Genomic DNA, 16,511 nt, shown 5'->3' on the forward strand with positions numbered 1-16,511 from the left:
TGTAATTGGCACCCATAATCTCATAAGGAGTGGTACTGTTGGGAGGTGTGCCTTTGTTGGTGTGGGTATGGCCTTGTTGGAGGAAGTGTGTCACTGTGAGTGAGGGCTTTGAGGTTTCCTATGCTCAGGATACTGCTTCGTGTGTCAGTTGACTTCCTACTGCCTGAAAGATATAGGACTTTCAGTTACTCTAGCAATACTTCTGCCTGCATGCTGGCATTTCTCCACTGTATTGATGATGGACTGATCCTCTGAAACTGTAAGCAAGTCAGTCAGCAGCATCCTTCCACGGCCTCTGCATCAGCTCCTGCCTCTGGAATCCTGCCCTGTCCGAGTTCCTGTCCTGACTTCCTTCAGTGATGAACAGCAATGCTGAAGTGTAAGCCCAAATAAACCCTTTCCTCCCCAACTTGCTTTTTGGTCATGGTGTTTGGTTGCAGCAATAGACATAACTAAGACAGCAGTGCGACACAAAGGAGCCAGTGGCTACTTGTTCTACAAGGGTGTTGCAGTCAGCAAAGTCTATAGAGAACACAGCTTCTCGACTGAACTTGGATGGTGGGATATTTTCTGCATAGACAAGCAGAAGGAGTATCTAGGGAAACCCGTGGTACAGATAGTACTTGAAACTTTTATAGTGATGAGTAGTTACCCTACCCATTCACTCCATGTCAGCTGGTTGTATCCAGTTACCACTATAGTCATCAATACACCCCTAGGTTTCGGAAAGGATCTAAAGTCTTTTATAAAGCATGCATCCTACAATAAGCTAAACCAAGTGAAAGCTCAAAAGGCAAGAAAATCAGGCTAGAAGAAGATCAGAGGTAGGAAAAGCAAGAAGATGGCGGTACTGATTGACACACAAAAGACATGTGCACTTCTGTGCTTGCCATGGGAGGCCATGAGTTTACATGTAATCCTCTTGGTGTCAATTGAGAAAGAGAGGGTGCTATACGTTATAACAGTCCACGTTACAGGATCAAGAGAGCCAGTTGTTCAGGAGCAGCACCACTATTCCTGGTGCTGAGAATGGAGAAGAATTTCTCCCATTGGTCTGCAAAAGATGGACACTCAGTAATCTGTGGCAGAAGCTGTCAAGGTCTCCGTGTCATAGAATAATCTAATGACAGGTGTCTAAGTTACCAGTGAGCAAAGGTGCCTTCATACTGCTCAAGGTTAAACTTTTTTGTTTAATTTTCTCTCTTTCTTTCTTTCTTTCTTTTCTTTCTTTCTCTTTCTCGCTCTCTTTTAAAGCCAAGATAACATATGTATTATGAATTTTTTTCTAGGCTAAATTTCTTGGTGTTTGATGGTCTATGAACCTGGGTACAGCTGCTTTAATTATCTTCTGACTGGGCTCTGCAATTAATGCTTACAGTTTTCTCTTTGGGTTGTTTTACAATCATTTGCCCTTTCCCCTCCATTACATGAAGAAGTCACGTTGTCTGAGGCTTATCATGATAGTGGGTTTCCAGCAGGGATGGCTAACTGACTGCTTTCTCATCATATGAGCTGGCTTCAGTTGTTTCCCTTTTCCTTTTTTTTTTGACAAAGTAATTTCTTAATCCTTTAATCTTTCCTGATCTTCTTGCCCTTGGGAACATTGCCTAGCACATTAATTCTTTGATTAGAAACCTTTGTAATTTTTATTTTCACAACTCCTGCAGTCCATGCCATTTAAAGTGAATCTGAAAATAAAGTTAAGTAATATTCTGGATCTTTAGAGGACAGAATAATAACAATCCTCATAATTTTCAAACATGGTGATTTTTTTGCAACTCTAAATCTAAAACTCCCTAACCATAAAATAAAATAAATTTTAGCATTGATTTTAATTCTAGACTTAAAATTACCACTACTACAAATCTATTATTTTTAAACATGTTGAAGGTGTCTTTTAAAATTAAACATCTATATTAATGTAAACAAGGTTAATATTTAGATGTGTAAACTCCAAGCTACTCTATGTGCAGGTGAAACCAGATAGAGTATTTTAGAAATGGAACAATAGGAAGCTCTGTGTTGGGTTTCACTGGGCACCATTTCTGAGTTAAAATCCTGGCTGTGCCAAGGACCAAAGAATGACTATTTATAAGACAATTGCTGGAGATACACGATAAACCTGACACCCTCTGGTAGCTCGGCAACGAGGAAGCACTTCCCTTCTGAGATGGCTTTAGCTTTCCAGCTGAGCAGATAACTAATTCTTAAGCTTTCGCTAACCTCTTAATGAACAGGTACAGAGTAAAAAATAAATAAATAAAAGAGGAAACAACAACAAAACTCCCCCAAACCCAAAATGCCGTTGTGAAAATCAGCAAGAAAAGGTAAGAAAAAGGCTTTTAATGCTGCAGTAATGTAAAGGAATAACTGGAAAGACTGTGGATTATGAAGTGGAAATGAAGACCAATGAGAGAGAAAGGCACAGGATGCCTCTTTAGCGGTAGCCATGGCCAGGAGTCAGTACCATTAAATGCCTTTTGGCACAGACTTCAAGGCAGGTGGAGGAACCGGAGGGAACTTTACATTGGAAAACAGCCCTGCCTGGAGCTGGTGGCCTGAGGAAGGGGAGCTGAGGTAATGAGGAGTGAGCATTTTAGGATCAGGGTTGCACAGCTGGCTTTTCTAGCTTGTCTCCATCTAAGAATGAAGGGGGGTGGGAATTAGGGAAGCTATTAGTTATTAAAAACTCCTAGTCATTCTGGGCCAGTTGTTACTGAAGTTCTTGGGCTTTCTGGATTGTCGTTAAGATAGCAATCTGACCGCATTACACTGCTTTCATTGCTATAACAAAATGCCAGAGACTGGGTACTTTATCAAGAAAAGAGGTTTATTTAATTAACAGTTTTGAAGACTGAAAGCCCAAGATCAAGCAATCCTAACAGTTGCGGTTATGGTCCTTTGACTGTCCCTCACTATGTGGATGATATCACAGTGGTAGGAGCAGATATGAGCGGGAGTGACCACATAGCAAGATGAAGGAATGTGATTCAGGAGCAGGTCTGCGCCCTTGAAACTACTCCATCTGTTCTGTTTTGCTTTCTGTTGCTGTGATAGAGGGCATGGACCTAAACAAGTTCAGGCAGGCAAGGAATTGTTTCAGCTTGCAGCTTCTATATAGTCTGTCATCAAGGGAAGCCAGAGCAAGAACTCCGGTGGGAACCTGGAGGCAGGAACTGAAGCAGAGACCGTGAAGGAGTGCTGCTTACTGGTTTGTTCTCTGCCTCCTGCTTAGCTAACTTTTAGCTAACCTACTACGGGAATGGTATTGCCCGTAGTAGGATGGGCCTTCCTGTATCAATTAGCAAGCAAGGAAATGTCTCTTAGACATGCCCCTGGGGTAAGCTAATAAGAAACAGTTCCTCAGCTGAGGTTCTCTCTCTTTCCAGTTATGTCAAGCTTTGGCAACCAAGATTAACCAATACACCGTCTATCAGAACACCTTTCTCCATGAGCTCTGTGCCTGTCTTTTCAAACCACAGTATTTCAAACAACCCAGCCACCTCCCACTAGACTCCACCTTTTAAAGGTTCTACTAGGGCCCAACATTGCCACACTGAGGACCAATCTCCTAACTATTGAGCATTTGGAGGATATACTCAAACTAAATCTCAACACAGCACCGGTTTCCTGCAAGTCTGACCTATAGTAGGCTACTTTCTCTTGCTGTTATTATTTAGAAGGGACCTGAATTCCTGTGTAGGAACCATGTTAGAACATTTGTAAAAGTGTATGTGTATTCACATATGTGTACAGGTGTGTGTGCATATGTGTACAGGTGTGTGTGCATATGTGTACAGGTGTGTGTGTGTGTGTGTGTGGGTGCATGTGCATATGTGTACAGGTGTGTGTGTGTGTGTGTGTGTGTGTGTGTGTGTGTGTGTGGCCACAGAGCAGCCTCAGGTATATTCCTCAATAGCTCTCTATTTGCCTTCAGGGCAGGGTCTCTGACTGGAGCTCTCCAATTCATCTATACTGGCTGGCTGGCAAATCCTTACATCATTTGTACAGTGTTATTGGAAGGGATTTTCATTCATTAATGACCATGGGAATAGTCTAATTTTTAGCAAAAAGAGGAACCTAGTTGGTGTTTGAATGATGATGGGAGAGGTGGGGTATCATATTACTTTAGTTTGTTCTCTCTGTTCCTCTACTTGCTGAATATTTCAGTTCTACTGTGTTTTACACACTGCTATTAAAGGGCCCTTCAAATGGTTCTGAATGTGCCCAAAGCTACTGGTCTCTCTCCCCCAACTTTCATGTCAAGCTTGCTCAAGAAAGGGTCTCTGTGAGTGTACACACTTGTCCTCAGGCTTTTGGGGAAAAATGCTGGTCCATTTATTTTCCTAAGTACAGTTTGGAAAAGTTATAAAATGTTTCAGTGCTCTTCCTAGGGCAAGGGAGGGGAAAGAGAAAGAAATTCAGTGCTTTACACTAGGAATATGAAGATGAAAAATAGGCCAATATTGACATTCTTAGGAATTTGTTGCCAATCCATAAGTTCAAGAGGCAGGGAATTTGAGAGAGGGCAACATGTAAAATATTTAGATTCCCCTGTGGTTACATCCATCCAAACCCCAGGTTCTGTGCTTACATCGCTGTCCCTAAGCTTTATACCCAAACTCAGACATCTCAGGATGATGAACAGGGTTCAGTGAGATAGAGATGGGATGTTTCTCTCTGAGAGAGAGAATAAAAACAGCCTGATAGACCATTCAACATCTTTTCAATCTCTTCAGTGACTTGATTGTGCAACAGGAACACACGAAGACGAGCACACACAACTGAAATTCATTTCATCAAGTAATGATGACTTCATGTGTAGCAAACCCACTTTCTAGTTTATTCTTTTCCCTCTCTCTTTTACACAATGAGTGTGATGACCCACTAAATTTCCTCCCCTCAGGGTCAAGGTATGTTTTATTTTTTATATAAATTTTTATTTAAATTAGAAACAATCTTACTTTACATATCAATCCCAGTTCCCTTTCCCTCCCATCCTCCCATATCCCCCACAGACCCCCCCCATCCACTCCCAGGGAGGGTGAGTTCTTCCATAGGGGAACCATCAAAATCTGTCATGTCATTTGGGGCAAGGCCTAGTCCCTCTCCCATGAATATAGGCTGTCAGAGTGTCCCTCCATGGGGAATGGGCTCCCAAAGCCCTTTCGCACACCACTAGGGATAAATACTGGTTCCACTGCCAGAGACCACCCCATAGGCTGCCCAGTCCTCCTAAATGACACCCATGTTCAGGGGGCCTGGTTCAGTCCTGTGCTGGTTCCCCAGCTCTCAGACTGGGATCCGTGAGTTCCCACTTGCTCAGGTCAGCTGTTTCTAGATGACCCTCTAAATTAAGGGTCACAACACATGAATGGGTCTTCTTCCTCAGTTTGCAAATACTAATTTAATTTTTTTCTTGCTCAAACTATAATTTACATTTGAATTTCTTATAATCTTCCCTTTAAGTACCACACAAGCGCTGAGAGGCAATTCCTCAGTCAGCATAGGTGAAGAAAAGAGCAAAGGAGGGCCGTTGATTCTTACAATGCATCCAAGTTGCAGGACCAGTCAAATTTCACTACCTGTTAGAAACTTCCTCTTGCAGATAATCCAATGCAACTGCTTCTCTCTCCCCTCGCATTTATTTCTTCATTCAATCATTTACTCATTCATCCAGTGCTCACATACTGCTTTGAAATATTCCTTTGTATTATTCTGGGTCTTGGGGATGCAGTAGTGCAAAAGGCACAGCTATTAGCATGGAGCTTTTGTTCCACAAAGTCGATGTTGCTACCAAATGTGGTAGTCATAGCAAAACCAGTGAAGGCAATGGTTCAGGGTCAAAAAACACTGTCGTGGAGTCAGAAATCACTGGCCAGCAAATTCAGAATGACTTTCCTGGGGAACATGAAAAACACTAGCTCTTGGTGCCAGAAATGTGGGTCAGTGATAATGAATCACCATCCTTGTGGGCCTCGTTTACCACAGCTCTGTGAAATACATGATGTCTTTCATGCCATAACATGTCAAAGCTGAATCATGGTAAATGCCAGAATTATGATAGACTCAGATCTGTGTCTAGTTCTTATCCATCTGTGCACTGTCAACTGTCCCATGCTGTCTGGAGAGCTAGACTATTGGATTAAGCTAGTGGTACTCAAAATATTTAGAATTCAGTATGGGCACATTATCTGTCCGATCTATCTATATCTATCTATATCTATCTATCTATCTATCTATCTATCTATCTATCTATCTATCTATGTCTCTATTTAGAATTCAGTGTGGGGACATTATGTATCTGTCTGATCTATCTATCTATCTATCTATCTATCTATCTATCTATCTATCTATCTATGACTTTACGTATCTTCCTATCTATGTATCTATCTCTATTATCTATTTGTCTATCTACATCTATCATCTATCTATCATCTATCTGTCTGTCTATCTACCTATCTATCCTTTATATAAATACAAATATGTATGTAGATGTATGCTTCTATTTGTTTGTGAAAATATAAATACAGATATTTATAAATCTTTCCATTTATCTGATTCAATTAATATACTATATAGTGCAGAACACTCACCAAAATATTCCAGCTACTACCAAGCCATTTGCTGAATCTTAGAAATTATGGGTATGCAGATACTAATAGATGGTGAGGTGTTCAGCCTTAAATAAGATATCTGTGACTTATCCATCTTCCTAAGCCTAGGGATTTTTGCAGAAGACAGGGTGGAAAGAGTCAGAGGTGGTGAGCGAAGACAGGGAACGGCACTTCTCAGACACAAAAGGGCAGATGCACATAAGAACACATGGTGTTTATGACAGCATGAACAAGATCCCAGGGTGGAGAGGGGAGGTGGGCATGAGTCCAACCCCAGATCAGAAGATATTGGCAACTGATAGAAGAGGGAGAGGGAGGGTCAGTTTTCTTTAAGGGTGTAGCCCCTGGTAGGTCGAGCATGCTGCAGTGGGAATCACACATTCAAGAGTGTATGGACAGCACAAATGGGATCATGGGTTTAAAGAAAAAAAAAAAAAGAACACAAAGCTTGTTGAATAGAAAAGGGAGATGATCTGGAAGAGTTGGGGAAGGGTTGAATACAATCAAAACTGATTGTATAAAATTTTCAAAGAACCAATTTTGGGAGAAGAAGCTATGAATGTGTTTTCTATTTAAAAAATGGCTGTCACTAGACAGATTAAATCCTCATTGAAATCACAATTTGACATCAAATCTTCCCAAGTGCTCCTCATGCAATGACTGTGGTCTTAGAGAGAGGGAAGTTCCTTCCACTAATGGTGATATTGTTCACAGTATTGAATCTTCTGTCCACTTCTGCTGGGACGGTATGAAACACATTACCAATTTCTAGCTTTTGCAATAGTATCTGAGAGTTTTCATATACTCTGCCTCGATGTCAAGAATGCAAAATCTCTTCTCTGAATACTTGAAACAATTTTAAAATTATTTACTTTTTTATGCAGACTATTTCATGCAATTTACTTTTCACTGTCTGGTAGTTTTACTCTTCAAATAGGTGGGTTATATGGTTGATTATGTTTCATCTTAGAAACAGAATCTCTACTGTCCTTAACAGGCTCCTTTGTTGGTTTTATATGACTTTACTATATCTAATTTGTTTAAATTACACTTATTGAAAACATTCCCTTAAAAACTAAAGCATTTCTTTAAAACTATGAAAAGCATTGACACATAACAGAATGCCACTTGTTAGAGCCATTATCTCAGACTAGGATTTTCCAAGTGCCTATTCAGTGGTCCACTCCAGTCTCTCGGAGTGTTGAATTGGTTCATTTGATGTTACAGAATTCATGGGCTGTGCACTAGGCCCAGTTCCAGGTCTTGAAGACAGATGGTGAATATGACAAGGAGTGGTTCTCGTGAAGCCTATGTTCTATGCAGTCCTGATTTGCCTCCCACGATGTCTTCAGAGTGATGCAGCCTTTGCAGAATTTCTACTGAGATAAACACACTATGCAAAACCCTCTGTTTTGGATTTCCAACACTAGAGTGAGAGCGGTCATCAGACTCAAATCATTTGCTGTAATTCAAACATAGGCTTGTAATTCTTTAATTTTCTATGATGCTTAATTAATTTTTAACAGAAAGGACTTAAGATTTACTTGAATTTCATCTTTTATGGCATCATCCAGAAAATGAAGTGCTGAATTAGAACAATCAGAAGCCTTTAGAAAATGAGCTAAATCTGCACTTGCTCCATGGGTGTTTCCCCCCCCAAATTTCAGTATTCACAAACACAAACATTTTCATTAAAGCCATACTTTCTTCTCTTTTGTCTAGAATTAATTTCAACTATATTTCCCACCTTTGTTGGAAGTATAAAACCATAAGTATTCCTAAATACTGAATTTCATATTTTAATTAAAATGTTAAAGCATTTTTTAATAAAATTGAAAATGTGCTCAGAAATACTAAATTTAGGAGTTTACTAAAGTACATTTTCTCATTTCAGTATATACACGTTTCAGTGTGTAAACACATATACCACCTACCACGTTTGCAGACATGCCCATATAATTCATGTTTAAAAGTTACAGTTTATCTGAAAGATGGCAGATTGCTTTTGCTATATAACTTGGTATTATAATTTATACTTTCTTCATAGTCCATGTCCTTCAAAAGGCATGACTGCCATTTTGATATAATAAATAAATGTTCAGCAAATATGATTTTGAAAAGCATTTGGAGTGGTACTGGCATTTGATATTTATCCATGTTAGCATCGACTCATACTGGTTTTGCTTAAGTAATCATATTTTTCACTCCAGAAATACACATTATATGCTTCATTATCCATCAACATATACTGTATTAGAAGTCTTGGGTTGCTCTTCCTTTTTGCATCAAGTTAGTAGATGGCTTAGCCCCAGATTTATTATAAATTTCTTGTTGTCTTTGTTCTGCTGCACATTTTTGGAAAAGTATCCTCAGGGCGCTTCGAAGGAAAGGAATACACCTTGCACACTAATGACCAACACAGGAAAGAAAAGGCTTTGACAGCAAAGCAAAGAGAAAGTCAACAGCTTGAGAACTGCAACAACTGGGTAAGGAAAGATTGCAGGAGGACTCTGGAGATTTTGCCCGAGGACTGTGCCTTGAATGATGAGGGAAGCCACACAACCTGGTGACATTGACTCCAGCAGGTGTGCTGGCGATGTTTCTTAGATACTGTAAGGATTGACAGGTGGTTCATTTACACGTGATTGGTCCTCTTCTGGCCTCCGCATAGTTTAAGCTAATGAATTCATATTAGAACCCTATTATCAAAAGTATTCTGATGCTGAAGACAGGTATTTTTTATTGTAACAAAACAACTTTTTCATTAATTTATTTTTACATTCCAATCCCAGTTCCTCCTTCCTCCTCCCTCCTCTCCTCCCACTCCCTCCACTTATCCCTGATGGCACCTCCTATCTGCTCCTTGGAGAGGGTAAGGTCTCCCCTAGGGAGTCTACTCAGTCTATCATCTCATTGAGGCAGGACCATGGCAGCTCCCCACCCCAACCCTGTGTCTAGAGTGAGCAAGGTATCTCTCCATATAGAATGGGCTCCACTAAGTCAGTTTGTACATTAGAGTTAGATCTTGGACCCACTGCCAATGGCCTCATATATTGCCCAGCTGCACCATTGTCACCTATATTAAAGGAGTCTAGTCCGGTCTTATGCAGGTTCTCCCTTTGTCAGGCTGGAGTGAGTGATCTCTCACTAGCTGGGGTCAGCTGATTCTGTGGGTTTCCCCATCATGGTCTTGACTCCTTGACCCAATGCTTAGTTGTGAATTTCTGCATCTGCTTCCATCTGTTTCTGGAAGAGGGTTCTAGCGTCTCTGGGGTTGTGGATTGTATCTGGGTATCTTTTGCTTTATGTCTGGTATCCAGTCCCCACCAAAATCCCAGTACAATTCTTCACAGACCTGGAAAGAACAACACTCAACTTCATATGGAAAAACAAAAAATCCAGGATAGCCAAAACGACCCTGTACAATAAAGGGTCATTTGGGGGCGTCACCATCCCAGCTTGATATTGGCATAAAACAGACAGGGGGACCAATGGAATAGAATCAAAGACCCTATCAATCAACCCACACACCTATGAACACCTAATTTTTGACAAAGAAGCTAAAAACATAAAATGGAAAAAAGAAAGCATATTCAACAAATGGTGCTGGTATAACTGGCTGTCGACATGTAGAAGAATGCAAATAGATCCATATCTATCGCCATGCAGAAAATTCTAGTGGAAATGGATCAAAGACCTTAATATAAATCCATCCACATTGAAGAGAAAGTGGGAAATACACTTGAACGCATAGACACAGGAGACCACTTCCTAAGTAGAACACCAGTAGCAAAGATTTGAGTATTTTAACAGCTGCAAACAACGTCTGTTTTTAGTAGGTGACATAAGTCCCGAGGCTTCAGTTCTGAGGTCTTGAGGCACCTTGCTTTCCTACTTCTTTCTGGATCCCTCAAATTGAGTGACTTGCTGTCTCCTAAATACCCAGCTCCCTTTCCCTCTTGCCTCCCTCACAGTCTTCCCTTCATTTAAAATCTTTTTTCCCACAGCCTTATCTTGATGAATTTGCTCTGTTCTGCTGTAACATGACTCAAAAGCTCTTTTGTGTCTTTGACCTTTCTCTTCATCCATCCAGTATTTTAGCTCATCCTTTTTAATTTATTTTTAATTTGACATTGATTCTTCTCTCATACAGTACACCCCAACCACATTTTCCCTCTCTTCACTCCTCCTAGGCGCCCTTTCCCTCTCACCCAGATCTACTCCTTCTGTTTTCCTCTTCAGAAAGAAAAGAGCAGCTCTCCAAGAGACAACAATAGGCAAACAGGACAAAACAAGATACGATGAGGCAAGGGGAAAGCACTCATGTCAAGGTTGTACAAGGCAGTTCAGTTGGAGGAAAAGAGTCTTAAGAGCAGGCAAAAGAGTCAGGGATACACCTGCTTCCACTTTTAAGTACTAGTTATTGTCAATGATAAAGGATATAATGAAGCCACTTGGTTTTTTGAAGCTCTTTCGGACACCGAGCTCAGCTCAAACTTTACATGTTTAAGGTGATGCTATATCTTACAATCTGGGCCATAACTATTTCAGGAACCATCCCATCTACTGCTTAGTATATTGTTCTGCACAAAATGATCATTTCCAAATTAGTGTGATGGATAGAATCACAAAGAATAAAGCTTTGAAATTGTTTATGCTGTAAATGTTGTTATAATTTCCCACCAACTTTTCTAAAACGTTCTTTATCAAATAGCTTCTTGAAAATAACCTTTTAGAACATCCATTTATATACATATCGATCTACATGCCTCATATTCATTCTATAGATTCATAATGAGTTCAGGTTCAACTTTCCCTGTTAGTCCTGATCACCTTCTTGGTGTTACATCATAAGCTTCTGCCAAAATAGCTCTGTTTCTGTAAGACATAAGAGAACTTGGGAAGTACATCCTCTTTAATATAAATGTTAAACTTGGAACATAGATGCTGAAATAAGCCTTGAAATTATTCATATGCAGAGGATCTGAAAGCATAATAAGTCGTTCAGGAAGTAACTCTTTTTTTGTGAGGAGACAAAATAGTACACAAAGTCTGGGATGTACTTTATGAAGACTGTCAAACCAGAGAGTACCAGGTGTTTAAGGTAACTAATGTACACATACTGAAGCATGCAGTATTTTCACGAAGAACAGAATAAAAAATTGAGTTTGTCCAGTTAGAGTTTTTGAGAAAATAGAAAATCAAGATAAAAACAGTTGTAGATGAAGAAAACACAAAAGGCCTTCACTAAAACACAAAAGGCCCATGATACTGTAGTGTGCCCATGACAATATAGTGTGTCTGTGACACTCTAGAATGCTGTGTGTTTATGACACTGTAGGATGTCTATGACATTGTAGGGTGTCAATGTCACTGTATAATGCCTATGACACAGTAGAATGTCTAGGACACTGCAGGGTATTTATGACACTGTAGAGTGCCTGGGACACTGTAGAGTGTTTATGACATTGTAGGGTGTCTATGTCACTGTATAGTGACTATGACACAGTAGGGTGTCTATGACACTGTAGGGTGCTTATAATACTGTAGAGTGCCCATGACTCTGTAGGATGTCCGTGACATTGTAGAGTATCTATGTCACTGTATGGTGGCTATGACACTGTAGGGTGTCCATGAAACTGCTACTTATCAGAAGAGTAAGAAAAGAATTATGGTTGAGAGCCTGGTAGATATGTGAGGAAAGTCTAAAAGGAAACAAGAAGGATGCCACCTAGAGATGGTGACAACCTGCTGTGTTTCTGAGTGATGCCTTGGGGTGGCAAACATGGACTTCAGACTGCTTGTGGTGTAGAAGTCAGTCAGAGGAAAACAGTGGTAACAGGGAGGAAAACAGCATCTGAAGGTGCAGGACTTGAGATGAGAAGAAGACGAAAATGTGGTCAGCTATGTGTAGTGTGTCAAACTATGTGAGACACTTAAACATTTTACAGTACTTACGATTTCCTCACTTTTTATGGTTAAGATTAGAAATCAAATCGACAAACATCTTGCGTAGACACCTTTTATAACACACACACACACACACACACACACACACACACACACACACACACACACATATGCATATATATTACATAGGATCTGATATAGCCCAGGCTGGTCTGGAACTCAATATAAACCAAAGAACGACCTTGACCTTCTGATTTTCCTGCCTTTACCTCCTGAAATCAAGATTACTGGCATACACCTCCATACCTTCCTTTCTCTGGTGCTAAGGACTGAACCCAGGGCTTTATGTCTGCTAAGAAAGTACTCTACCGGGTTGGAGAGATGGCTCAGAGGTTCAGAGCACTGGCTGCTCTTCCAGAGGTCCTGAGTTCAATTCCCAGCAACAACATGGTAGCTCACAACCATCTATAATGTGATCCGGTGCCCTCTTCTAGTGTGCAGGCATACATGCAGACAAAACACTTATACATAATAAAATCTTTAAAAAAAAAAAAAAGTACTCTACCAACCGAACTACATATTCAGCATCCCCAGCCTACTTTTTATATGGGATGCATATGTTTTAGTGTTAATCTCTTTTTTAAAAGGAAATATAAGTAAACACATAGCCATGTGCTTAAATTTTATATATCACGTATATTTTGACTTAGAGTAGTTTACATTAAAATGGCTTTGCAAAGGGATGAGAGGCTCTCACAGGTATGTTCTGAGGAACTTTGGAAATGTGATAAGAATGCAAGGTCATGATGGTGGCAATCCTTTCATGTGTTTATATTCATTGCCGGAGTCACTGGATTTGGTATATTAACTATCTCTAGTTTTTTTTTTTTTTTCTATCTCTCTCTCTATGTCAGTCATACCCTCACTGAACTATATGTTATAAAAATATTCTGGTTTATTCTTTAATGCTGATATCAACTTAGAATCAAGTCGTCATCCATTCTGTCCCTGGCGTTAGTCCTGGTCAGCTTCTTGTGATCCCATTGCTCTTTGGCTTCTTCTGGAATACCTATGTCTATCTGCTGCCCTGTAACACAGCAGATAGAATAGACATCCTGGAACTTTTCTCAATGGCCACAATAAGACAAATTGCATCTTTTGCTCTCCCAATGACTTTTTAGTGTGTAATAGACTTTGATAATGATTTCAAGAACATAATGTGTTTGCCCCTCAGCACTGTCAAAAGCTTCAGGTTGAACTTGTGGCAATTTTTTTCTCAGTAGTATCTTACTTTATTACCCTGTGAACATTTATTCAACTTTTCAAAATAATGAAAGCAAAGAAAAAGTCTGCACAAGGTTCTTAGGGATAAACCAGAGTTGCTGCTTCATGCTCTCTGCTTGCAATTTTAATATGAGATCAATTTAGATGATTGGTTTAAACAGCATATCTTCAAAAGCTCTGTGCTTGCTCTTATTAGATATTCACCAGACATTGGGGCATTATGCAATACAATTGCATTATTAGTTTAATTCTTGGCTGTGAGGAAAATGTATGCGATTAAATTATAAATGGGAAGAAACACGAATGAATAGGTATTTGTACCATTTTATGAGTTTCAAACAAAATGGAAAGTCTAAAGAAAAGGATGTTGGGATAATGAAAGAGCTTTCTCCAATTTTCAAATGTTAGAAGCCAACAGGAAGGATTGAACTTTGCCTTTCTTCCTCACAGGCCTTGTATTTCCCAGTGTCCTGTTCTTTGTACGTTCCCAAACACCTAAGCCAGCCAGAAGTGGAACCATTAGCCTCTGCTTCAAGAGAGTGTTTCAGAGCCATTTGCTGTGGCAACACCAATCTCTCACAACGTTTTTTCGGAATGACTTTAAACTTTTGTTTTTAGACATTGGGACTATTATTTTGAGATTTCTTTTTAATCCAGATGTGGAAAATTACTTTAAAAGAACTCCCAAGTGTTTCAATACATGATCTGAAATAAGCAAATAGAAATGTGTTGTGAATTTTAAAGTGGGAAGGTACCTTTTCCCCTCAAGGATTTCTTATGTTCAAATGAATTCCTCTTCTACGGGCCTTGATTCTAGTGTGGAATGTGTAAAACCAAGCCAAACCAAACCAACAACAAAATAAAACAGTGCCGTAAAGCATGCCCAGAGCCCGCCAGCTAACTTCTGAGTGGTTCCTTGCTACATGGAAGGTATCTAATCTCCTCTTGACTGAGGCAGCTCCTACAAGGTCAGAAGGCTGGAAACTGAGCATATGCACTGAGTCAGGGGCCTTTGTCTTGCTAGGGCTTTTCTGCAGCCTGCTATGTGTGAGGGTCTGGTCCTTTCATTAACCTTACAAGCCCTCTGCCAAAAGTGGCATTTTTACCATTCCTTTGATTCAGTCACTTATGCTGTGGATGACTAAGCTGATCATGTGATGATATACCAGGTGTCTACACGCTCCATTTGGAAAGATTTTTGTTGCCCACTATGTTTCTACCACACAAACTTCTCTTCAAGACCAGTTGCATGACTGTCTTTATGGTAGGCAGAATAATGTCTCCTCAAAGTGGTCCCTGCCTTCATTCCTACAATGAGTAAATATGATACTTTTTATGACAAACATTCTATGTAGATTGTGATGAAGGCTTTTGAGATGGGGAGATTATTCTGCATTACCCAAAGGAGTCCAGTCGGGTCACATAGGTCCCCAGAAGTGGACAGCCTTCCCCAGCTGTAGTCAGAGGGAAGTGTGACTGGGGAAGGAGCCTCAGAGAGGTTTTAAAGATGGAGGTCAGAAGAGAGAAACTTCTAGATGCTAGAAAGACAAAAGGATGGAATCCCCCTGGAGCTCATAGAGGGAAAGCAGTTCTTTCAAATCCCAGCATTTAGCCTGTTGAGACCTGCCAGAGTTCTGATCTATTAAATGGGAAACGAACACATTGTTTTACTGTGGTAATTTACTATAGCAGCAATAAAAACTAGAACTGATCCAGCTTCCTTCTAAGGTGATATGAGCTTTACTGAGAAGTGAGTGGCCAGAATCTGAGAATTAATTCCAGACTCCCTTTTCTCTCCTTCTCTTATATAGAGGGACGAGGCTGGGGTTGCTGAACCAGGGAGGGGGCACTTTTGAAAAACCCCATTTTTAGGAGCCTTCAAGCCTTAAAATACAAACTTCAGACCATTATTTAAATTAGAAACACGATTATTTTACATGTCAATCCCAGTTCCCTCTGTCTCCCCTCCTCCCCTGCCCCCCTCAACTAACACCCTACCCATCCCACACCCTTTCTGCTTTCCAGTGAGGATGAAGCCTTCCATAGGGGGGGTCTTCATATTCTTTGGGATAGGGCCTAGGCCCACCCCTTTGTGTCTAGGCTCAGAGAGTATCCCTCTATGTGGAATGGGCTCCCAAAGTCCATTCCTATGCTAGGGGTAAGTACTGATCTACTACAAGAGGCCCCATAGATTTCAGAGGTCTCCTCACTGACACCTGTGTTCATGGGGTCTGGATCAGTCCCATGCTGGTTTCCCAGCTATCAGTTTGGGAACCAAGGGTTCCGCCTTGTTCAGATCAGCTTTTTCTGTGGGTTTCACCAGCCTGGTCTGGACCCCTTTGCTCATCACTCCTCCTTCTCTGCAACTGGATTCCAGTTCAGTTCAGTGTTTAGCTGTGGGTGTCTGCTTCTACTTCCACCAGCTGCTGGATGAAGGCTATATGATGGCATATAAGTCAGTCATCAATCTCATTATCAGAGGAGGGTATTTAAGGTAGCCTCTCCTCTGTTGCTTAGATTGTTACTTGGTGTCATCTTTGTAGATCTACAGACATTTTCCTAGCGCCTGATTTCTCTTTAAACCTATAATGGCTCTCTCTATTATGTTATCTTTTATCTTACTCTCCTCTATTCTCCCCCCAACCTAAACTTTCTGCTCTCTCATGTCCTCCTCACCCCTCCTCTTCTCCCCTTCACATT

This window comes from Cricetulus griseus, chromosome 2 (assembly GCF_003668045.3).
Source record: "Cricetulus griseus strain 17A/GY chromosome 2, alternate assembly CriGri-PICRH-1.0, whole genome shotgun sequence".
NCBI classification, from domain to species: Eukaryota; Metazoa; Chordata; class Mammalia; order Rodentia; family Cricetidae; genus Cricetulus; species Cricetulus griseus.